Here is a 26,696-nt window from a genome sequence, read left to right as displayed (position 1 = left end):
ACCATGTTATTAATGTATTCCTCAACCCTATTTCCCATTGGAGAATGTTGTCCCCCACCAACTCCAATCAACCTAGAATAAACCCCTTTTTAATCCATGTGTCTACCTTTTTTGTGTATCCTCAATTGATTGTCAACATCTATATCATCAACTGACATTTGACTATCAACTTCCCCCTCCGACGAAGCTCCCTCAGTGACTCGACCATTGGTATCTTTCTCCGCCAATTGACTTAGAAAAAAGCTCAAAAAATTTGACACCGATCCCATCTTTGTATGCACCTTTAATGACCTTCCATATGACCCTAAATTGATCACCTCTGAGACATCGAACGGACTCACCACCCTAATCAGAATTCTCTCTGTCGAGAGATCCTCCTTATTTCATATCGAGCCCTGAATGCAATCTACCATCCTCCACATCCCCAACTAACCTTTCCATAAATGAATCTTGCCAGCATAAAAGAAGGACACCATAAAGCTCTACCAGGAAGTAAGCCATTGGAACTCCGTCTTCATTCAGCAAAGGTGTCAGCCGATCAAACCATAACCATAACTCCTCTTTCATTTTCATTCATGTCTCTGACATCTCTTCGATCAATTTGAAAGTAGCACTGCAAGAATTCCAGACGTAAACCCAACTTACAATCTGAAATTCGCAACCCTCATTAGCAGAGCCTTATGCACCAACTCCAACTTGAAAAAATGTTTTACAATCCCCATTAATGTCTGTTTCATCCATCTTGAACTTTCAAAAGAGATATGAATCTCCCATACATTCATCTTTCATATCACCTAGTCTAAAATGTCATTCTTATTCTCTATGTACTCCAAATCACTCATCTGCCTTCTGCCCGTCAACATAGCATCTTTATAGGATCTGTCATCCCTAATACTCTTTGACATATCAGTTTTCTCTTTTAACTTAGTTCTTTCTTCTATCTCTCACCTCGAAACATCAGTCAGACTTCATTTTGTCCCCGTTTTCCTTAATCTAGCGTTCCGATATTTTGCAACTCCTACTGAAACTTTCCTCCAATCTATGAATGGACCATTTACATTCTCGATAGCCTTCCTCAAACATGCCTCATTGTCGAACTATAAAAAAGTAAAAGTGGAGCATTTTTATTTTGGATTTTTCGTTTCTCTTGGGATGAAAACTCTCACTACAAGACCCTGAAAGAGGAATAATTCCCTTAACACCCCTCTCGAAACTCTTTTACTCAGATTATCGACGAAAGTTGTCCATACCTCACCGAAAAAGGAATGGCCTTTCAACTTCTCTATCTCTACGCCCTTGCCTCTCTCGCTCATATTTTTTTATGTAAGATGTTCTTAAGAATTGTGGAAGCATATAAGTTCAGCTTAATTAAACCATCAAATGAACTAAGAATCAGAAAAATGAACAGAATTTTTAGGCTTGGTGAACAAATGAAGCTCCAAAATAATTTGGAATTTTAAATGATTAGTGCATGAATTTAATCATATTCTCAACTATTCTACTGGTTTTTCATGTACGAACTTAGATTTTCCTATGCCTTTAAAAGTAGGGAACCTTTGTCTGTGCAGAAATATGATACTGAAGATTTTGTCATTCCTCTTCAGCCATCAATGAATTACACTGTACCTAAATTGGTTCGTCATAAATCATCTTCAATTGGATATTCTTCTGATATTTTCAGCTTTGGATGTCTTGCCTACTATTTAATTGCTCGAAAGCCTTTGTTTAATTGTCACAATAATGTAAAGAATATACTTACTAATTTTAAATTTCAACATTTCAAATTGATCCAATTTTTTTTACTCTTCAAGGAGAGAGAATATGAGTGAGAGAGAATTTGAAAGGTCATTCCTTCTCTGTCGAAGTCTGCACAGCTTTCGTCGATTTTTTATATAAAAAAGGCCTCATTAAAAAACCCCTTCATAATTGTCAAGCTACAAGGTATCTTGACGGACATTGGAAGGAGGAAAAGAGTGCCCACATTTTATTAATAGAAACATAGATTACAACCTAGGTAAAAACCCCCTAGATTACAACATTTCTCATAAACCAACACATCCCCCTCAAAGGATAACTTACACAACAAACAAATACCAAAAACAACAAAAATTCAACCTACATTACCCAATACCTGCCTTAGCTAAACCATCAGCTTCCCAATTAATATTTCTCTTAACAAACCTTAACAACACAATAGAATCCAGCACACTCTTGGTTAATTCCTTAACCAGAATGTTAAACACAACAGGTATATCTTCAGGGTTTTTAATCCAATTCACAGCTACCAAAGAATCACTTTCCAAAATAAGACACCCCCTATCTTTCCACTTCGAATCTAAAAACATCTTCAACCTAGCTTGAATTTCTTTGAGTTTAGCAAGGACCGGAGGAGCAGGTCCAGACGCAACCGAGAAAGACCCCATCTACTTGCCTTCAGCATCCCTAAGTAGTCCACCGATACCATAGCACCTCCAATCATAGCCCATTACATCATCCACATTTACTTTAAACCACCCTGAAGAGGTAGACACCAACCTATCAATGGAGGAATTCTCTTCAATGAACCATTGTGCATATCGACCAACGATAGGTCACCTACAAGATAATCAAATGCAAAAGGAAACCCAAACTTGTTTGCCAAGAACCAAGCAGTCACCTTATATCTAGCAAAAAAAGATAGGTTTGATCCAAATTTCCATTTTCAAATACAATTTGATTTCTACATTTCCAAATGGACCACATTAAAACACCCGAAATAAATTTCCAAATCTCATATTTCATAATTAAATCAGGCCAAAAAAATATGAATTCCTTGGGAGTATTGGGCAAGGCTGAACATACGTTCCACATCCTAAGAACCGTACCCACACACCCAAAACTGATATGCAAGAGAAGAATAAATGACAAACAGACTCAACTTTCGAACCACACAACGGGCACAAAGGATGGTCAATTCTGCTTACACCCCGCCTATTTAAGGCAGGCTTTACTACCATCTTCTTGTGAAAATCTGCCATAAAAAAGCATCAACTTTAGTATGAGCAAAACCAGCCCAAACAAACTTCGACCATAGCAAATCCAGAACCAAAAAACTTGTAGCTACTTTAAAACACGATTTAATCAAGATACTCCTTCCTCATTCCCTCTCCAAACACAACAATCGTCATCACCCACACCAACACTAACTTTGTCCAATAACGATAATAATTCAATACATTGATCCACTTCTCAATCTAACAAATTCCTCCTCATATGGATGTCCCACACCCATATTCCATTAATTAATAACCCAAAATGTGCTATAAACACATCCTTGTTAACCGAGAGAGCAAAGAGCCTAGGAAATTTCATCCTCAGAGGAAGGCTGCAAAGCCATCCATCCTTCCAAAACAGAAATGAATTCCCTTTCCCAACTTGCAGCACCAAATGATTGTGTTACCATTGGCTAAAAGTGTCATCTGACCAGAAGTTAATGAAAACTCCTTTCCAAAGCCAAAAAGACTAGGCGGACAGATTTTTATTCAACCGTAACTCTCTTCTATCCAATCTATACTTGGAGCACACCATCCTTTTCCACCAGGATTCTTTCTCACTTCCATATTTCCAAACCCACTTACCTAATAAAGATTTATTCATAAACTTTAAATTAGTGATCCTCAACCCCCTATACTCTCTTTGTTTATAGACTTGTGACCAGTTAACCCAATGAACTCTACTTCTCTCAGTTATGCTTCCCCATAAAAAATTCCAAAACTGAATTCAATATTCTAGTAACGCCATAAGGAATTTTGAACAAAGACATATAATAGATTGAAAGCGTAGAAATGACAGATTTCACCAGCACAACCCTTCCAGCAAGGGAAAGCGTCGAAGTTTTCCATCCATCCAACCTCTAATAAAATTTATGGATAATCGGCTCCCATAACACTGTCAAATTCTTCTTGGACCTAAGAGGAAGCCCGAAATACCCCGTTAGAAAAACATCATCCAAACACCCAATAGACTTGGCCCAATCATTGACAATCGAGACCTCCAAATTAATCCCAAAAATCTTACTTTTCGAAAGATTTAACTGTAACCATGTGCACATCTCAAAAACAACCAAAACTCTCTTAATATTCTTCAATTTCCCTCCTAACACCACAAAAAATTAGTAAGTCATCAGCGAATTGCAAATGAGATAATAAAAATGAATTACTTTCGCAACCAATCTAAAATCCATTAAACAATCCCAACTCAACCACTTTTGACAGCAACATATTAAGAAACTCTCCTACTAAGTTAAATAACATCGGCGATAAAGAACATCCTTGACGTAATCCCCTTGATATATTGAAACGTTCTGTCAGAGATCCATTAACAAGGACTGAAATAGTTGATGCGGATATGCACTCAAATATCCAAGAATGCAATTTCTGCCAGAAACCCATGTGCCCCATAATCTTCATCAAAACAACCCAATCAACTGAATCATAAGCTTTTCTGAAATCCACGTTAAAAGCAATACCTCTCTTTCATTTTCTCCTCTAATAGTCAACAACTTCATTCGCTATAAAGGAGCAATCGCAAATCTGTCAAACTACGAGTGGTCGATCAGCGAATCTAAGCACACCCTTAACCTTATTGATAGAACTTTTAACAATATCTTATACATCCCTCCTACCAAGCTAATTGGCATATAGTCTTAAATTCTAACCGGATTAGACTTCTTCAGAATTAACGTAATAAACGAATGGTTCACACTATTTCGCAGCTTGTTCCCCGAGTAAAAATCCTCAAAGAACTTCAGAATATCTTCTTTTAGTGACAACCAAAATCTTTTAAAGAACGTCACGTTCAAATCATCCGGACCCGACGCCTTATTACTGTCTGACGAATTAATAGCCTCCTAAACTTCCTCCTCTGAAAACTTTCTTTCCAGCAATGAACACTGATCCTCGATTAAATTATTGAACAACATATTAAACTCCTCCACCTCTAAAGTTGGCTTCAATTTGTAAGTTTTCTTGAAAACCCAAAAACACTAGTTTTTATCTCACCCGGGTTCAAAACGACCTTACCTTTCTCTTCCAAGACCTTCAGGGCATTAACTCATCCCCTATTTGACACACACTGGTACAAATATCTTAAATTCTTATTGCCATCCTGAATCCACTTCGCTCGAGATTTATGAAACCAAATATGTTTCTCTTTTTTGTGCATTGACCACAACTCCTTCTTGGTTCTAGCAATTGACTCCATCGACACCAGAGCAGACCCTTGTTGCACTACTACCTTCATTTCATAAATTGATTTTTCCAGGATCACAATCAAATTTGAGAGCTTCAAATGATTATTAGAGGACCAACTTTTTATTGATTTCTTCAATTGTTTTAACATATTTTCAATTCCTCTTATTTTGTCCTTCTTCACCTCCTTAATCTTCAACTCCAACATCTGTTGGAAGCCTGCCTCATCCATAAGATAGTTGAACATTTTAAAAGGTTTCGGACCTCAATTAGCCTCACTCCTCTCCAACACCACTACATTATGGTCCGATAATGACTTTGGAAGTAGCACATGAGCAATATCTGAAAACATCACCATAAAATCTGTGTTTATTAGAAACCTATCCAATCTAACAAATGAAATGTCATCCCTATTGTTGCTCCATGTGAAGCTATCACTCGCCAATGATAAATCCACCAACTTGGCCTGAAAGATAAACTCCCTAAAAACTTTCAACGAATGCATATTTTGTGATTTACCAATTATATCCTCCTGAGATAAATACGAATTAAAATCGCCACCCACACATAATGGACAGTCCACATCGGCTAATAAAATGAGTAATTTCTCAAAAAAGACCTCCTTCTCTGATTAAATAATAAGTCCGTACATATTAACTAAGCAAACACTATCTTGACTACCTTAAACTTCCCTTTTATTTCCACGAACTGTTTCGATATTTCCTGCACCTGAGGCTCAAAACAGTTTTCATCCCAAAGGCTCATAATACCTTTAAAAGATCCTTCCACAGGAGAAACCGCGATCCCACGAAGACCTTTCCCTCTAAACTTCTCATCAAAGCTGGTCTCACCACTTCAACTTTCATTTCTTGCAAGAATAAAACTATTGGCCTTCTATTATCAATCATCCTTCTTACAGCCCTAACCTTTTCCTTCGTCCCTAGACCCCTAATTTTCATGTAACACAATAGAACTTAACCATAGTGAAAAAAACATATACATCTGATATAGAGAAATGAGATTAATTCTCATCCTCTATACCTGGGTTCAATTTTGAAAACTTCTTAGCAAACGTATTCTTCCTTCCCCTAAAGGATACACCCAATATTTTGCTAACCTTCCAAGTAAAAACGAGCTCCTCATTCTCTGTCGAAGCATCCAATGCAAAAAATCCCATCTCTAAGTCAACTGTAATATTTTTCCTACTCAATCTACTATACACTCTGTCATAGCAAATAGTAGCAGTACTGTACGATCATTTTCAAATCATTGGCAAGGATGATGAACACCTTCTTGTTAAAAATTTTCCTAGCACAGCCCCAAAAAACCCACATCAACTGAAATATTCCCTCTTCCGACTCCCTCTAGGACAGACTGCTCCAAAACATCTTTAGGCTCCACCTGAACCTTATTTTGATTTTTATAACCCATGTTTTCTAAATTCAAAATAGGCCCAGACGGATCCAATCTAAACGTGGTGGAAATTGGCTCACAATTGTTTTTTGATTGGGCTTGTTTACTATCCTCCAAGTTAACATTTTTTTCTTAAACTAAGTCCCTCAAAATCCCTTCTATATGTTTTCCCATAATCGATTATATCTGACTGCCCTACTCTGTTTTGTTCCCCTTCTCTCACTTAACGCATTAACTGTTGGCCCTCGCAGCCGCCTAAAAATCCAGTAACTTCACCCTCTTCCTACCACGTATCCACCCTTAACCTAGTATCCTCAACAGCCAAATCAGATTTACCAACAACCTCTATTGCCCGACCTTCTTCCTTCTTTCTAATGTTGCAACCTCATTGTACACGCCCTCAACGGCTACCTCTGATGACTTTTTCGAAATAACATCCTATCTTCTAAACACCAACCCCAGTTTTACTTTCACCTTAAAGGATCTCCCATAAGATCCTAGCATGATTATTTCTGGTACATCAAAAGGGTTCGCTACCCTCAGCAGAAACCTTACTACCGACATGTCATTTCTATTGACTGTCGATTCCTAGATGCACATCAGCTTCCCCCACTGCCCAGCAAGTTTTCACAGGGACAGAACATTCCAGCATAACAAATGAACTCCAAACAGTTCTACCGAGCAAAAAACCATAGGCATACCATCCTCATTCATAAGAGGTTCAATCCATTCAAACTAAAAGAATAGTTCCTCCTTTTTCTTCGACCACTTCTCTGCTAGTTTGAGACTAGAGTAACCTTGATACGAAAGAGGTTAATCCTCTTTCATAAGAGTTCCGAGCTTATCCCTAGCTGGCGATCCTAACGTTAATCCCATCTCTACCCTTTTGAACTAGTTTCAAGTTGAAAAGAGGTTTGATAATCCCTATTAAAGAACTTTTAACTCAATCTGATTCAACGGAAGAGATGTGCATCTTGTACACATTTCTTTTTTCGAAAACCATTCCTATACGCCACTCTCTATTATCTTTAATCGTATGTTCATCCCTTGGCCTTCCGTTTGAGACTAGAGTAACCTTGTATGTTCTTTCATCCCTTAAACTAATCTGAGTAAGAGAGTTTCAAGATGAACATTAAGGGAATTGTTCCTCTTTCAGGGTCCTATAGTGAGAGTATTGATCCCAAGCGTAATGACTAAACAAAATACAAATCCTCCATTTTCGCTTTTGTGTAGTTTGGTAATGAGGCAGATCTAATAAGGCTATCGAGAATGTAAATGGATCGTGAATAGATGGGAGAAAAGTATCAGTAGAAGTTGCAAAATATCATAACGCTCGATCAAGGACAATGGGGACAAAATGAATATTGACTGATGCTTCAAGGTCGAATATAGAAGAAATAACAAAGTTAAAAGAGAAAGTTGGCATTCCGAGGAGTATATGGGATGATAGATCTTATAAAGATGGTTTGTTCATGGAAAAAAGGCAACGGAGTGATTTGAAATACAGGGAGAATAGGAATGACAGTAAGAACAAGGCGGCAGAGAAGAGGAATGTATGGGAGATGCATATCCCTTCTAAAAGTTCAAGCTGGATAAAACGATCATTAATGAGGATTGTCAAACATTCTTTCAAACTGGAGTTGGTGCAGAAGGCGTTGGCTAATGAGGGTTATAAAGTTCATATTTCAAGTTGGGGTTACATCTGGAATTCTTGTATCGTCACTTTCAAATCGATCGAAGAGATGTCGGAGACATGGATGAAAAAGAAAGAGGATTTATGGTTTTGGTTTGATCGGCTTGCACCTTTGCTGAATAAAGACGGAGTTCCAATGGCTTACTGACTGGTTGAGTTATATGGTGTCCCTCTTTTATGCTGGCAAGATTCTTTTCTGGAAAGGCTAGCTAGGAGGTGGGGGACGATGGAACACATTCAGAATTCGACACAAAATAAGGAGGATCTTTCAAAGGCGATAATTCTGGTTAGGGTGGTGAGTTCGTTTAACATCCCAGAGATGATCAATGTACGTCATATGGTAGGTCCTTCAAGGTGAGTATAAAGCTGGGATCAGTGTCTAATATTTTGAGCATCTTTTAAGAAAAACTTCATAGAAAGATACCAATGATCGAGTCAATGAGAAAGCTTTGTTGGAGGAGGAAGCTGACAGTAGACGATGAAAGATCTGAACAGTCAATCGAGGATGCACGATAAAAGGTGGACACGTGGATTGAACAAGGAGTTTCTTCCATGTTGGTTGGATATGGTGGGAGATAACAGTCATCAATGAGAAGTAGGGGTAGGGAACGCATTAATAACAGGGTATCAGACTTCCTCATTTTTTAGAGAAGCAATGTTGGGGAGTATGTGGGGATGGGCACTAGGAATCTAGTATGTTCAGATACTAACTCTCTAGCTCAATTAATGAAAATAGTGAGCTCGACTCCTCTCTCTTAAAGATTATACCTTCTGGGCCAGGAATTGATTTAAAGGGGTAAGGCTTTATAGATCAGAAGAAGAATCGATTTTTTTCTTATAATAATGGAGGCGAAGTCAATTGTGGGAAAAGTCCATGCGAGTAATGAGTAGTTGATAGAAAAGGGGCTCTTGCAGTGGAATTAGTAAAGATAGGGACTTTTGAAGGTTTTACGGAGAATCGATCAAGGGGAAGGTTTCCATACCTTTCAGCAATTAGATTATCCATCAAGAGCGCCCCGGATGGGAGGATAAGGATCGACTGTTTTAAGAGAGTTTACAAAAGGTCGAGGGATAGGAAAATTTGTTAGAGTATGCCCAAAGACCAATCATATGATGATTGTAATAATACTTTTATTTACCGATTTTATTGAATAAAGGAATTACCGCTATTATTTTCATTTATATATATATGTGTGTGTTTAACATAAACTGGAAGATAATAAAGTCCATACAATGACATAATTGTTATTATTAAAAGATCTCTAGTCAAGTATTATTATAGGCATGGACAATAATAATACGTTTAAGAATAACATGTTATTGATTCATGACAACGAGTTGTCATTGACATAGAGATGTCAGAATTGATACATGATTATATTGTTAGAGAACAATGTATTGGATTGACCGACCATGAGCATATGTCTTCGATTATTATGTGACATTTATAACATTGCTCATGGTGATAACTATATGTATGATCCTCATACTTGAGATCAATACTATCCCAACATATATTGTTGTATGTTTTGATGCAGCTAAACAAGCTTCGTAACTGGTTACTCTATAAAGACTGTTATTGAACATATCTCAATATATGTAGTGGGTGTGTATGATTAAGATAAGATTTGTCCTTCCTACATAATAGGAAATATATCACAGGCCACTTGATTGAGTAAGACTAGAAACGCATGGCCATGCTCGAATAAGTTGATATGAGATATCATAAACTATTCGTTAATTACAGTCTACTCTAGATATCAAGAAACAATATATGGGCTATACAAGTATGACTATTCCAAGACTTATGCCTATTCTAGATATAAAGGACATAAGGATGTAATACATAAAAGAGTTAATCACCAAGACGATATGTCGAATCATATTTTCTTGTAACTTAGGTGACAATGATATATTGCTAGATGTCACTCATTGTATGTAATATTAGAATTGTTCTAATAATTGCTGCTAACGTTACAAGAACCTACAAGGTCACACCCTAGGATTGAAACGAGCAAATATGTACAATTTGTTGTACGTTACTAAAATATATATCTAGAGTTAATTAAATATATGTTTTAATAATCCTGAATATTTAATTTCAATTAATTAAATATAGATTTAATTAATTTGAAATAATAAAATCCTTAATATGATTAGAGTAACTTGGATATAAAAGGATTATTAAATTCTAATTAATTAAATATAGATTTAATTAATTTGAAATAATAAAACCCTAATATGATTAGGGTAACTTTGCCATAAAAGGGTGTGTTAGGTCTAGCAGCCATTTAAGAACACACACAAAAAAGCTTCAACCGTTTTTCTCTTAAATCTATTTTGGGGAAGAAAAATATTGCTCTCAATCAGGTGAACTGAGTAGAGGACGAGACGTTATTTCGTGGAGGCTTACGATTTGAACCGATCTACACCACCAGTATTCATTGTTGCCCTTGTTGTTTTTCAAGGAACCCGCTGTAAGTATTCGCATCCCTTCCACTCGATTTCAGTTTTTCGTACTTGGATCGCTGGTGAGACCGTCGAGTTTAGTTTCTGCCACACCATAGGGTGCGCCGACGGTCCCAACAGTGGCATCAGAGCCAGTTGTACGATCAGAATTTGGGTTAAATTTTTTATTGATACGATATGTATGAGATGCAGATTTTAGTTTTACCAATTTGGTAAATATATTGATATTATTGTTAGAATTGATAACCGCAAAGATTAATATGTTAATTTATTAATATGTTTTACAATCGATTTGTTGATGGATGATCTGTGAGACTGCGATAGCAGATCGCGTTTGGAAGTGGAACAATGGTTGCTCTGATGCAGAAAACCTTTGGGATTGGAAATCTCAAAAGCACGATTATGTTGATAATTATTATCAAACCATGGGGTGTGCCAACGGTCCCAACAGTGGCATCAGAGCCCCTTAACCCCTCATCAACAGTACAAATTGAAGGCTCATATTAATATTTTTAACAAAGGCATAACAACGTGTATATATATATGATATGTTTGTTTTGCACGGTGTTTGATATACATGGTTATAGCCCTTGTTCAACTTATAATGGTTTATTTTGAAATACGGTCTACGAGCCGTGTATTTCTATATCTCTGTTGTATTTCTCTTCTCACCTTACTCCCTCGTATGTAAAACGAGTTTCTTTTAAAATTGTAAACCTATGAAGATTCACAAGGAGCATAAGAATGGCGTGAAGATGCCTAGAGAATAGTCTTAGGCTTTAGGGTTCTTAGTTCTCCCATTAACTTGGGATGAGCCACCTTAGTTATTATTTTGGGCTATAACCATTGCATCTTATTTATTGTTATATTTGTTATGTATACAATGCATCAAATGATAAAATAAGAATAAATATTGATGAGATCAATAAGGGCCTAATATTAAATTAAACAATGATGAGATAATTACGCAAATCCCTCTTTATAATCTAAGTTAACTTAACCGTCCAATATTTACCCTCGTTAAGGCTTTGATCGATATTGTGTGGGCTTTGCCAAAGCATTGGCACATAAATCTATCTTGGTTAAACACGAAGAATAAGAAAGTGATATTCACCGGTTGAAATATTGGTAATAACTTAGCTAAGTTATTCTAATAGGATTAGAAATCTAGAGGTTAAATATTTGGATAAGTCATAAGATGACTTGAACAAAAGTTGTTCACCAAAATGAGGAGTTACATGAGATTCAACTAGTAAAGTGTTACTTACCTAAATAATCAATATCCTAAAAGAAAAGCCAAAGTTGATTTAGAAAATTGATGTATTATGGATCCTCACCCACTAGAAAAAGTTTCGCTAAATTTTTCCGAAATTAAAACAAAGTGGGTTTTTAATTTTGAATAAAATAGTGGGAGTTATTTGTAAATAAAGTCCTATTTATAAATTTTAATTCGGTAAATTTACTTACTTTAATATTTCCATTGTTGTAGATTTAATGGCAAACAACACTTTATCACTGCGATCACTCCTTGAGAAGGATAAACTTAATGGCATAAACTTCCTTGACTGGTTTCGTAATTTGAGAATTGTTCTCAAACAGGAAAGAAAGGAATATGTAATTGCGGAAGATATTCCTGATGAACCGACAGCTAATGCTTCAAAAGCTTACAAAGACAAATTCAAGAAACATATGGATGATATGTTAGATGTTGGATGTCTAATGCTTGCCACCATGACTCCTGAGCTTCAGAAGTAACATAAGGACATGGTTGCATATGAGATAATTCAAAATCTCAAAGAAATGTATGAAGGGAAAGCACGTCAAGAGAGATATTAAACCTCTAAAACTCTATTTCAATGCAAAATGGCAGAGGGAACTCCTGTAGGAGCTCATGTCATCAAGATGATGGGCTACATCCAAACGTTGGAAAAGCTGGGATTTCCTCTCAAAGATGAATTGGCTACCGATGTTATCTTGCAATCGTTGCTAGATAGCTTTAGCCAATTTGTCCTAAATTTCAACATGAATGAAATTAACAAGACTTTACCACAATTACTTGGCGCATTAAGAACTGCTGAAAGTAGCATGAAAAAGGTTAGACTTAAGCCCATTCTGATTGTCCACAAGGACAAAGGAAAGGGGAAAAAAGGTAGTGGAAAAGTCTAAGGGCAATGGTAAGACCAGACCAAAAGGGAAAAATGAATTGAAACCCAAAGGGGGAGTTAGCAAAGAAGGAAAATGTTTTCATTGAGATAAGACCGGACACTGGAAGAGAAATTGTCCTGTTTACCTTGAAGAGGTCAAGAAGGCAAAAGCAAACGAAAAGTTTGTTTCAGGTATTTATGTTATTGATGTTAATTTTTCAAAATCTACTTCTTGGGTATTAGATATCAGTTGTGGTTCTCATATTTGTACTTCTGTACAGGGACTGCAAAAGAGAAGGAATATGGGTAAAGGAGACGTGGAACTACGAGTGGGAAATGGAGCAAGAGTTGATGCATTATCTATAGGGACATGTTTTATCTTTTCCTAGTAGACTTGATTTAAATTTAGAGGATTGTTATTATGTGCCTAGTTTGACTAAGAACATTATTTCTATTTCTTGTTTGGACAAGATTGGCTTTGACATTATTATTAAGAATAATTGTTGTTCTTTTTATCTCGATAGTGTTTTCTATGGTTCAACACAATTGGTTAATAGTATCTATATTTTGGATCAAGATAACACCATTTATAACATAAATACTAAGAGATCAAAAACAAATGACTCGAATCAAACTTATCTTTGGTATTGTCGTTTAGGCCATATAAGTGAGAAACGCATATCAAAACTCCATAAAGATGGATTCTTAGATTCATTTGTTTTCGAACAATATGATTTATGCAAATCTTGCTTGTTGGGAAAAATGACTAAATCTCCTTTTAATAGTAAAGGTGAGCGAGCAAGTGATTTATTGGGGTTAATACATAGTGATGCATATGGACCAATGAATACACAAGCCAGAGGTGGATTCCATTACTTCATTACTTTTACCGATGACTTCGGTCGATATGGGTATATTTATCTTATGCACCATAAATCTGAAGCCCTTGAAAAGTTTAAGGAATTTAAAAAATGAAGTACAAAATCAACTAGGAAAGAGTATTAAGGCACTTCGATTAGATCGAGGTGGAGAATACTTAAGCATAGAGTTTGATGAACTCCTAAAAGAATGTGGGATTGTCTCATAGCTTACACCACATGGTACACCACAGTGGAATAGAGTTTTTGAAAGATGGAATCAAATACTGTTAGACATGGTTCGATCGATGATGAGTCATAGTGATCTTTTGACATCTTTTTGGGGACATGCACTTGAAATAGCCACTTTCACACTAAATCGTATTCCATCTAAATCGGTTAAAAAGACACCATAAGAGATATGGACTGGGAAACATCCCAGTATGTCTTTTATGAAGATTTAAGGTTGTAAAGCTTATGTAAAACATCAGATGTCTATAAAGCTTGAACCTAAATCTCATAAGTGTATATTTGTTGGATATCCTAAAGAAACTAAGGGATATTATTTCTTCAACCCTAACGAGAACAAAGTGTTTGTTGCTCGAACGAAAGTTTTTCTCGAAAGAGAATTTCTCTCAAAGAAAGGAAAGGGTATAAATATTGAACTTGGAGAAGTTCAAGAACAACAAAAAAAATGAACCTGAAGTTGAGCATGTTTCACAAGTTGTTGAGGAGCATTCAACAGATTTAGAAATGCAATCACTGCGTAGTTCCACAAGAGAACATCGTGCACCTGAGAGATTTGGATTTCTCATTATGACACATGGAGATGTTCTTCCTATGGATCAAGATGAGCCCAGGACTTATCAAGAGGCAGTGTCTAGCCCAGACTCTGAGAAATGGCTTGAAGCAGTGAGATCTGAGATGGATTCCATGTTAGTAAACCAAGTATGGACTTTGGTTGAACCACCTGAAGGGGTCAAACCTATAGGGTGTAAATGGGTTTTCAAGAAGAAAACTGACATATATGGTAATGTACAAACATACAAGGGGCGATTAGTCGCTAAAGGTTTTCGACAAGTTCATGATGTAGACCATGACGAAATATTCTCCCCTGTAGCTATGTTTAAGTCCATCCAGATCCTACTCGTAATAGATGCATTCCATGATTATGAAATCTGGCAAATGGATGTCAAAACCGCCTTCCTTAATGGAAAACTTGAAGAGAATATGTATATGACACAACCAGAAGGTTTTGTCTTTCCAGGAAATACTGGAAAGGTTTGTAAGCTACAGAGGTCTATTAATGGACTAAAGTAAGTTTTCAAAGCTGGAATCTTCATTTCAATAATGCAATCAAAGAGTTTGGTTTTATCAGAAATAAAGATAAGCCTTGTGTTTATTAGATGGCTAGTGGGAGCATTGTTTCTTTCTTAATCTTGTATGTAGACGACATACTCATCATAGGAAATGATATACCTACTTTACAGTCTGTTAAGACTTGGTTAAGTAGTTATTTTTCTATGAAAGATTTGGGTGAGGCAGCGTATATCTTAGGAGTTAAGATCTATAGAGATAGATCAAGACGACTTCTAGGTCTGAGTCAAAGTACATATATAGACAAAGTGTTGAAAAGGTTCAGTATGGAAGAATCCAAGAAAGGATTTTTGCCTATGAGACATGGCATTTCTCTTTCTAAGGAAATGTGTCCTTCAACTCTACTAGAAAGAGAACAGATGAATAAGATTCCATATGCTTCGGCTATTGGTTCTATAATGTATGCCATGATATGTACTCGACCAGATGTATCGTATGCTCTAAGCATGACGAGTCGGTATCAAGCAAACCCTGGTGAAAAATCATTGGGTTGTGGTTAAGAATATCCTTAAGTACTTAAGAAGAACTAAGGATAAATTTCTTGTCTATGGAGGGGAGGAAGAGCTTAGTATAAAAGGTTATATATTGATGCCAGCTTCCAAACTGACAAGGATGACTCACGATCGCAATCAGGTTTTGTGTTTTGTCTTAATGGAGGTGCTTTGAGCTGGAAAAGTTCGAAGCAAGACATAGTAGATGATTGTACAACAGAGGTTGAATACATTGCAGCCAGTGAAGCAGCAAAAGAGGCTGTTTGGATCAAGAAGTTCATATCAAAATTAGGGGTTGTTCGCAGCATATCAGATGTTATAGAACTCCGTTGTGACAATAATGGAGCCATTGCACAAGCAATGGAACCCATATCTCATCAACGATCCAAACATATTCTTAGGCGCTTTCATCTCATTCGATAGATCATTGATCGAGGAGATGTGGAAATATGTAGAGTACACATGGATGACAACATTGTTGATCCCTTGACTAAATGTCTTACACAACGTAGGCATGATCATCACACTGAGTCACTCGGTATTAGATATATGTGTGATTGGTCTTAGTCCTAGTGGGAGATTGTTAGAGTATGCCCAAAGACCAATCATATGATGATTGTAATAATACTTTTATTTACCGATTTTATTGAATAAAGGCATTGTCGCTATTATTTTCATTTACATATATGTGTTTAACATAAACTAGAAGATAATAAAGTCCATATAATGATATAATTGTTATTATTAAAAGATCCCTAGTCAAGTATTATTATGGGCATGGACAATGATAATACGCTTAAAACTAACATGTTATTGATTGATGACAATAAGTTTTCATTGACATGGAGATGTCAAAATTGATACATCATTATATTGTTAGAGAATAATGTATTGGATTGACCGACCATGAGTAAATGTCTTGGATTATTATGTGACAGTCATAACATTGCTCCTGGTGATGACTATATGTATGATCCTTAGACTTGAGATCAATAATATCCTAATATATATTGTTGTATGTTTTGATGCAGCTAAACAAGCTCTGTAACTGGTTGCTCTATAAAGACTGTTATTGAATATATCTTAATCTATGTAGGGGGTGTGAATGATTAAGATAAGATTTGTCCTTCCTACATAATAGGAAATATATCACAGGCCATTTGATTGAGTAAGACTAGAACCGCATGGTCATGCTCGAATAAGTTGATATGAGATATCATAAACTATTTGTTAATTGCAGTCTACTCTAGATATCAAGAAACAATAGATGGGCTATACAAGTGTGACTATTCCAAGACTTATGCCTATTCTAGATATAAAGGACATAAGGATGTAATACATAAAAGAGTTAATCACCAAGATGATATGTCGAATCATATTTTCTTGTAACTTAGGTGACAATGATATATTGCTAGATGTCACTCATTGTATATAATATTAGAATTGTTCTAATAATTACTGCTAACATTACAAGAACCTACAAGCTCACACCCTAGGATTGAAACGAGCAAAAATGTACAATTTGTTGTACGTTACTAAAATATATATCTAGAGTTAATTAAATATATGTTTTAATAATCCTGAATATTTAATTTCAATTAATTAAATATAGATTTAATTAATTTGAAATAATAAAATCCCTAATATGATTTGGGTAACTTGGATATAAAAGGATTATTAAATTCCAATTAATTAAATATAAATTTAATTAATTTGAAATAATAAAACCCTAATATGATTAGGGTAACTTGACTATAAAAGGGTATGTTAGGTCTAGCAGCCATTTAAGAACACACACATAAAACATTCAGTCATTTTTCTCTCAAAATTGTTTTGGGGAAGAAAAATATTACTCTCAATCGGGTGAACTGAGTAGAGGCCGATACGTAATGTTTTGGAGGCTTACGATACGAACCGATCTACACCACTAGTATTAACTGTTGTCCTTGTTGTTTTTCAAGGAACCCGTTGTAAGTATTCGCATCCCTTCCTCCCGATTTCAGTTTTTCATACTTGGATCGCTGGTGAGACTGTTGAGTTTTGTTTTCGCTGCACCATTGGGTGCGCCGACAGTCCCAATAGTGGCATCAGAGCTACTTATACGATCTGAATTTGGGTTAAATTTTGGGTTGATGCAATATGTATGAGATGCATGTTTTAGTTTTATCGATTCGGTAAATATGCTGATATTATTGTTCGAATCGATGACCGCAAAGATTAATATGTTAATTTGTTAATATGTTAATTAATTAATATGTTTTTCAATCAATTTGTTGTTGGATGATCTGTGGGAGTGCGATAGCAGATCGCGTTTGGAAGTGGAACAATGGTTGTTCCGATGCAGAAAACCTTTGGGATTGAAAATCCCAAAAGCACGATTCTGTTGATAATTGTTATCAAATCGTAAAGTTTTTCCATGGAAACAGAAGTACTATTTTTCAAAATATCCCACCGGCCGTACCGTGATGGCCTAAGCGCGCTAAGGGCTTCACCCCTTTACCCCTCATCAGCAGTACAAATTGAAGGCCCATATTAATATTTTTAACAAAGGCATAACAACGTGTATATATATATGATATGTTTGTTTTGCACGGTGTTTGATATGCATGGTTATAGCCCTTGTTCAATTTACAATGGTTTTTTTTTGAAATACGGTCTGCGAGACGTGCCTGTCTATATCTCAGTTGTATTTCTCTTCTCATCTTACTCCCTCATATTTAAAACGAGTTTCTTTTAAAATTGTAAACCTATGAAGATTCACAAGGAACAGAAGAATGGCGAGAAGATGCCTAGAGAATAGTCTCAGGCTTAGGGTTCTTGGTTCTCCCATTAGCTCGGGATAGGCCACCTTAGTCATTGTTTTGGGCTATAACCATTGTATCTTATTTATTTCTATATATTTGTTATGTATGCAATGCATCAAATGATAAAATAAGAATAAATATTGATGAGATCAATAAGGGCCTAATATTAAAACGAACAATGATGAGATAATTATGCACATCCCTCTTTATAATCTAAGTTAACTTAACCGTCCAATATTTACCCTCGTCAAGGCTTTGATTGATATTGTGTGGGATTCGTGAAAGCATTGGCACATAAATCCATCTTGGTTAAACGCAAAGAATAAGCAATTGATATTCACCGGAAATGATATACCTACTTTACAGTCTGTTAAGACTTGGTTAAGTAGTTATTTTTCTATGAAAGATTTGGGTGAGGCAGCGTAAATCTTAGGAGTTAAGATCTATAGAGATAGATCAAGACGACTTCTAGGTCTGAGTCAAAGTACATATATAGACAAAGTGTTGAAAAGGTTCAGTATGGAAGAATCCAAGAAAGGATTTTTGCCTATGAGACATGGCATTTCTCTTTTTAAGGAAATGTGTCCTTCAACTCTACTAGAAAGAGAACAGATGAATAAGATTCCATATTCTTTGGTTATTGGTTCTATAATATATGCCATGATATGTACTTAAGTACTTAAGTACTTAAGAAGAACTAAGGATAAATTTCTTGTCTATGAAGGGGAGGAAGAGCTTAGTATAAAAGGTTATACTGATGCCAGATTCTAAACTGACAAGGATGACTCACGATTGCAATCGGGTTTTGTGTTTTGTCTTAATGGAGGTGTTGTGATATGGAAAAGTTCGAAGCAAGACATAGTAGATGATTGTACAACAGTGGTTGAATACATTACAGCCAGTGAAGCAGTAAAAGAGGTTGTTTGGATCAAGAAGTTCATATCAAAATTAGGGGTTGTTCACAGCATATCAGATGTTATAGAACTCCGTTGTGAAAATAATGGAGCCATTCCACAAGCAAAGGAACCCATATCTCATCGACGATCCAAACATATTCTTAGGCGCTTTCATCTTATTCGAGAGATCATTGATCGAGGAGATGTGGAGATATATAGAGTACACATGGATGATAACATTGTTGATCCCTTTACCAAACCTCTTACACAGCAGAGGCATGATCGTAACACTGAGTCACTCGGCGTTAGATATGCGAGTGATTGGTCTTAGTGCTAGTGGGAGATTGTTAGAGTATGCCCAAAGACCAATCATATGTTGATTGTAATAATACTTTTATTTACCGATTTTATTAAATAAAGGTATTACATCTATTATTTTCATTTATATATATATATGTGTTTAACATAAACTAGAAGATAATAAAGTCCATATAATGACATAATTGTTATTATTAAGAGATCCCTAGTCAAGTATTATTATGGGCTTGGACAATAATAATACGCTTAAAACTAACATGTTATTGATTGATGACAACAAATTGTCATTGACATAGAGATGTCATAATTGATACATGATTATATTGTTAGAGAACAATGTATTGGATTGACCGACCATGAGCATATGTCTTGGATTATTATGTGACAGTTATAACATTTCCCCTGGTGATGACTATATGTATGATCCTCAGACTTGAGATCATTAATATCCCAATATATATTGTTGTATGTTTTGATGTAGCTAAACAAGCTCCGTAACTGGTTGCTCTATAAAGACTGTTATTGAATATATTTCAATATATGTAGTGGGTGTGTATGATTAAGATAAGATTTGTCCTTCCTACATAATAGGAAATATATCACAGGCCACTTGATTGAGTAAGACTAGAAATGCATGGCCATGCTAGAATAAGTTTATATGAGATATCATTAACTATTCGTTAATTACAGTCTACTCTATATATCAAGAAACAATAGATGGGCTATACAAGTGTGACTATTCCAAGACTTATGCCTATTCTAGATATAAAAGACATAAGGATGTAATACATAAAAGAGTTAATCACCAAGATGATATGTGGAATCATATTTTCTTGTAACTTAGGTGACAATGATATATTGCTAGATGTCACTTATTGTATGTAATATTAGAATTGTCCTAATAATTACTTCTAACGTTACAAGAACCTACAAGCTCACACTCTAGGATTGAAACGAGAAAATATGTACAATTTGTTGTACGTTACTAAAATATATATCTAGAGTAATTAAATATATGTTTTAATAATCTCGATTATTTAATTTTAATTAATTAAATATAGATTTAATTAATTTGAAATAATAAAATCCCTAATATGATTAGGGTAACTTGGATATAAAAATATTATTAAATTCCAATTAATTAAATATAGATTTAATTAATTTAAAATAATAAAACCCTAATATGATTAGGGTAACTTGGCTATAAAAGGGTGTGTTAGGTCTAGCAGCCATTTAAGAACACACACATAAAACCTTCAGTCGTTTTTCTCTCAAAACTGTTTTGGGGAAGAAAAATATTGCTCTCAATCGGGTGAACTGAGTAGAGGCCGAGACGTGATTTCGTAGAGGCTTACGATTTGAATCGATCTACACCACCAGTATTCACTGTTGTCCTTGTTGTTTTTCAAGGAACCCGTTGTAAGTATTCGCATCTCTTCCTCCCGATTTCAGTTTTTCTTACTTGGATCGCTGGTTAGACCGTCGAGTTTTGTTTCCACTGCATCATGGGGTGCGCCAATGGTCCCAACAAAATTTGACTTCGAAAAGAGCATGATACAAATTCTATAACAGAGGGGGATCAAGTTGAAAAGAGGGAGATGACATTGGTTTTATGTTCAGGTCAGTCTTTTTCTATAGCAGACCCAGAGATAGGAATTGCCAGAGAGGGATATGTGGACAGTTATTCTCAGAGCTAAACAGAGTATCGAACACAAATAAATCCCGATGAAGGATGTCAATCAGAAGGCTGTAGTTCCAACATCGTTAAGGAGAAAATTAATAGGAGGTTTAGATGAACTTTGATAAGGGATGCGTTAGATCAGGTCAACATTTCTACAATCTCTTTCTCAGTTTTCTCCCATTGTTGGAGGAAGCTCTGGCTACTTTGGAAATAACTAAGTCGTTGGGTGTATCCTTCAAGGACGGGAATAATGCATATCTGGAAAAAATAATTAATTTGGAGAAAGGAATAAGATATGCTAGATAAGGTGGCTACCATATTGTGGGATAGTTAGGTTCCTAGATTATTATATTATATTTGTAAAGTTAGCTATCGTTACATGGAATGTAAGGGATTGGGAAAGAAGGAGAAACAATGCGCAGTACAAAAATTGGTTTCCAAGAACAATCCATCTTTTCTTTTTCTACAAGAAACCAAAGTGGAAAATTTACCAAGATCATTTTTTAGAATGAATGGGTTGACTAGTCTTCAAGGGTTTATAGAATCACTAGCTGAAGGCTCTTTAGGAGGTCTTTTGAGTTGTTAGGATGAAAACATTTTCTAAGTGGAAGATCATTTTGTCAACAAAAGGTTCATTACTATCTTTGGGAAGTTTAGAGAAAATCAATTTAGTTGTGAACTTATTAAAGTATATGGGCCTTCCATGGAGGATGAGAAAACAAGATTTTCGAGGAGCTTTATTCGTATCTGGATAGTCACAGAATACATTTATGTGTGAAAGGGGACTTCAGCGTGTATTTGATAGAAGAAGAGAAGAAAGGAATAACACAAAACAGGAATTCAATGGAGACTTTTAGGCTTTTTATTCATCAAGTTAGCCTAATTGATCTTCTTTTATCTGGGGGAATGTTCAATGGTGCAATAATCAGGAATCTCCTATATTGGACTGGTTCTTGGTGGATACAAACTTCATGACAACCTTCCCTGAAATTGCCAGTCTCTACTTCCTTAGTGAGTTTCAGATCATAATGCTATTATTCTTGAAAATGGTGGGGTTAATTGGGGTAAGAGACCTTTCAAGTTGTTCAATTATTTAATTGATGAGGATGGTTTGGAGGATTTGGTGTTGTCGTCTATTAAAGATTATAAAAAAAAAGCCAAAAAAGAGCTGGAATCTTGAGTATCTTGAGAAGCACGAAAGATGCCATAAAAATTGGTCAGGAACTAGGAATTAGTTTCCAGGTGTTTCGATCTTTGACGTAGAAGGAAGATTTCACAATTTAAAAAAGGATTTATAGCAGAATCTTGATTCGAATGGAAGTCCCACAGCTTGGTTTTTTTAAGGAATGAATTATAGAGGCTTTATAAAATCGAGGAGCAAATTTGGTTCCAAAAATCGAGAGTTAAATAGGTGAAAGATGGAGATCGTAATTCAAGATTCTTACATACATGTGCTTCTATTATGAAGAGTTTGAATTCCTTGAACGTTCTTAATGTAAAGGGTGAGATCATCAAAGATCCATCTCTCATTAAGGCAAGTGTCCGAGACCACTTTTTCAAAATTTATAATTCCCGATTAACCTTGGAAGTGGAAGATGTGAAGATGATTTTGCCAAAATTTCCTTGGAGCAATGCCTTATTTTAGAAAATGAGTTTTCGGAGGAAGAAATTTAGGACGCTTCAAACTCATGCAATAGCAATAAAGCTCCATGGTCTAATGGGTTGAATATGGGGTTTTCCAAAAGGTTTTGGTCCTTCCTAAAAGAAGATATTCATAGATTTTTTCACAATTTCTTCTTAGAAAAAGAATGGGAGCACGGAATCAATAATACTTTCATTACTCTTATCCTGAAGGGTTTCAATATTGGTGGCTTAGATGACTATAGACCTATCAGCTTGGTAGGAGGGATGTACAAGATTCTTTCGAAATGTCTTTCGAGGAGATTGAGAATTTGCATCAATGATATCATTAGTTCTTCGCAATTTGATTTCATTCATGGTCGACAAATCTTGGATTGCTCTTTTATCCCTAATAAAGGAATTGACTATTGTAGGAAAAAAGGACTAAAGGGTTGTGTGTTCAAGGTGGATTTCAGAAAGACATATGACATGGTGGATTAGCCAATTCTCTTTAAAGTGATGGAGAAAATAGGTTTCGGGGCCAAATGGTGCAGTTGGATGAGAAAATGTGTTACAACCGCCTTGGTGTAAGTTCTGATGAATAGGGTTCCTACTGAGGAATTTTCAATGGCAAAGGGTCTTAGATAGGGTTGCTCTCTTTCCCTACTGTTGTTTAATTTGATTGGGGAACTTTTTAACTTATTGCTACTGAAGGCTATTTCTTCGGGTCTACTCTGTGGTTTGATTATTGGTAGGAATGAAGGTCCCTTCAATTTATCGCATCTACAATTTGCAGATGATCTAATAATTTTGTATAATATCTCGAAGTTATTGATCCTAAATGTAAAGAGAATATTACGAGTCTTTGAAGTCATGTCTGGTCTTCAATTAAATCTCAATAAAAATATATTATTTGGCATAAATATAAGTGAAGATGAGCTAAAGGAGTGGGCGAGTGATATTGGATGCTCAATTGAAAGTATCCCATCAGATTACCTTGGGCTACCACTTAGAGCAAAGAGAAATTCAACAGCCCTATGGGATTCAGTTGTTCAGAAATTTTACAATAAGCTTGTCGGTTGGAAGGAAGCAACCCTTTCTTTGGCAGGGAGTTTGGTCTTGTTAAAGGCAGTATTCTTCTCTTTTCCTACTTATTATTTATCCTTATTTAAGATCCCTTCTTCTGTGAATAAAAAGCTTAATTCCATTATGGCAAGGTTCTTATGGGGAGGAGGAATAGAGAAGAATAATATTCATTAGGTAAATTGGTTGACAGTGTGTAAAACCAAAAATAATGGTGGTCTGGGTGTGTTGGACCTCAACCTTATGAATAGAGATCTTCTAGGGAAATGGTCTTGGAGGTTCGCTAATGAAAAGGAGTCTGAATGGAGGAAGTTAATATGCAACAAGTACAATATTGACAAGAGTTTACTACTGTTCAATAGTAAGATTATGGTTCAAGCTTCTTGGTTATGGAAATCGGTGGTGAATAATCATTTCAAAGAAGATTCATTTGGTTCCAAATATAGTAGCATGTTTAAAGTCAAAGTGGGCAATGGCGAGAACATTCGATTTTGGCATGACATTTGGGCTATAGATTCTCCTTTTAAAGTTGTTTTCCCTAGACTTTTTGCCCTCTCTACAAATCAGAATGATAAGTTAATAGAGTTTGGTTAGTTTCAAACTGCAGGTTGGTTTTTGCACGTAGAGATGAGAAGGAACTTGAGAGATTGGGAACTGGATCAGTGGACAGATTTGTTGACAATCATCAATAAAACTAGTCTTTCGGAAGCTTCGAGGGATGGTTGCATTTGGAGAGGAAATGGGAGGGTATCTACACTGTCATCTCATGTGTGAAGTCGTGTTCCTATGGTTTGGATGATGATCCCTTTTGGAAGAGCCATCTATGGAGGGGGTTGGTGCCTCTAAGGGTGGAGACTTTTATTTGGCAGGTAGTTCATCAGAAATTGGTCGTAAAGACAGAATTACAAAAGAGAGGGGTTCTGGGGATTGTGGACATTTTATGCCCGTTATACAAGCTGAAGATGGAATCATCTTCACACTTATTCTTCACCTGCTCAGTTTTGTGGAATCTGTGGAATAGGTTCCTGAATTTGTGGAGAATCACTTCGATTTTTCATGAAAATATACAAATATTTCTTTTAGCTTGGGAATATTTGGTGTCTCATTCAACCATATGGTCCTTCATTTCGGGTGTCGTTCTTTGGACAATTTGGAAATATAGAAATGCTATTGTTTTTTATGGGGTATGTTAGATCAGATTGAATTATTTTTCACTGCAAGATTTAGGCTAGCTTCTTGGTTCTTAGCCAAGTTTAATGATGTTTCCATAACTAAAGACTCCCTCGTAAGTGATCCCTCTGTTGGGGATTTCTGTTCAACTTCCAAAAATCTAATAGTTAAACAGATTTCTTGATCCCCTCCTCCCAAGGGCTTTGTAAAGTTGAATGTGTATGTAGTTGTCAGTGGTGATTAGAAGACAAGTGGATTAGGCGGGATCTTAAGAGATGAAGCTGGTTCGGTGCTAGGTTCTTTCCAAGAAATTGCTTGCTCGGGTCCACCTTCCTTAATGGAACTTAAGGGAATTAAGGAGGGTTTAATTTTCTTTGATTCCTTTCGATGGTGCTTCAAGAAACGATTGATTATTGAAAGTGATAGTAAGTTGTCAGTGGAGTGGGTCAAGAATATGGATAAATGTCCAAATGTGTATGTTACAATTGTTAAGGATATTGTTGATAGTTTAAGAGTTTTGGAGGGTTTAATTCGTTGGGTAGCTAGGACAGCAAATGTTGAGGCAGACGATTTAGCAAAGTCTGGTATTGGCTAAGATTGGGAGTTTCTGTTTGGGTAGTTTATCTTTTTTTTGGGGTTTTTTTTCATTGTAAGGGGTGATCTAGGTTGTATTCAAACACTATGTATTAATCTTTTATTAATGAAATTTGAGTTACTCTTTTCCTCCTTCCGCTGATTAAGGAACTCCTTAGGCGTTCCAATAATCATGAAGGGGGTTTTTAACGAGGCATTCTCTTCTTATAAAAAAAATGATCCAATTTTTCTTTTTTTCTTTTTGTAAACTAGAATTACTGATTTCCTTTCATGTTCACATTCAAACAAGTTTTCTCTCAAAATTGGCTGCCTGGTACCTTCTGATTTTTTATGGAAAAGAAATTCATTAAGATCAATTAGATGTCGATTAGAAAATAAATTCATTTGGGTATGCCTTTCATTGATGGGCACCCCGCTGTTCAAAAATCTTATCTACAATATTGCTAGAAGTATTAGAAATAAAAGAAAATTGAGCAATCACAGTATCAGCAATCCAACATTAAGAATAGAGAGTTTGATATTATCCACTTCATTACTAGTAAAGGTACAGTTAATGAAAAAATGTAAAAGAAATTAAATGAAACTGCAATCTTTATCTCTAGTCACTCGCATAGGATATAAATATGTTCTTCCCACTTTCAGATGTTGGCAATGTTCAAACATGCTGTCCATTTGTTCTCACATGAGAATTAGAGATGTATGTGCCTGTTTTAAGGACATTGTAATTCAACAACATATAAACATGTTGCAAGTATATCCCTTTGCACTTTGCAGCTAGTCAGCTGCTAGCCTTATATCATTCATTTTCTCTCTTTATCTGTCTTTCCCAGTTTTTGTGTATAGTAATAATATAGTTTG

The 26,696-nt window shown here is 35.7% G+C and overlaps 1 pseudogene; it reads left to right on the top strand.

The window, feature by feature from the left end:
* The window catches only part of LOC120177695, a 93,049-nt pseudogene that overhangs the window by 22,727 nt on the left and 43,626 nt on the right, over window positions 1-26,696 (top strand).

This window comes from Hibiscus syriacus, unplaced genomic scaffold, assembly GCF_006381635.1.
Source record: "Hibiscus syriacus cultivar Baekdansim isolate YM2019G1 unplaced genomic scaffold, ASM638163v2 tig00112305_pilon, whole genome shotgun sequence".
In the NCBI taxonomy this organism is placed as follows: domain Eukaryota; kingdom Viridiplantae; phylum Streptophyta; class Magnoliopsida; order Malvales; family Malvaceae; genus Hibiscus; species Hibiscus syriacus.
This window is presented reverse-complemented; position numbering and strand designations above follow the sequence as displayed.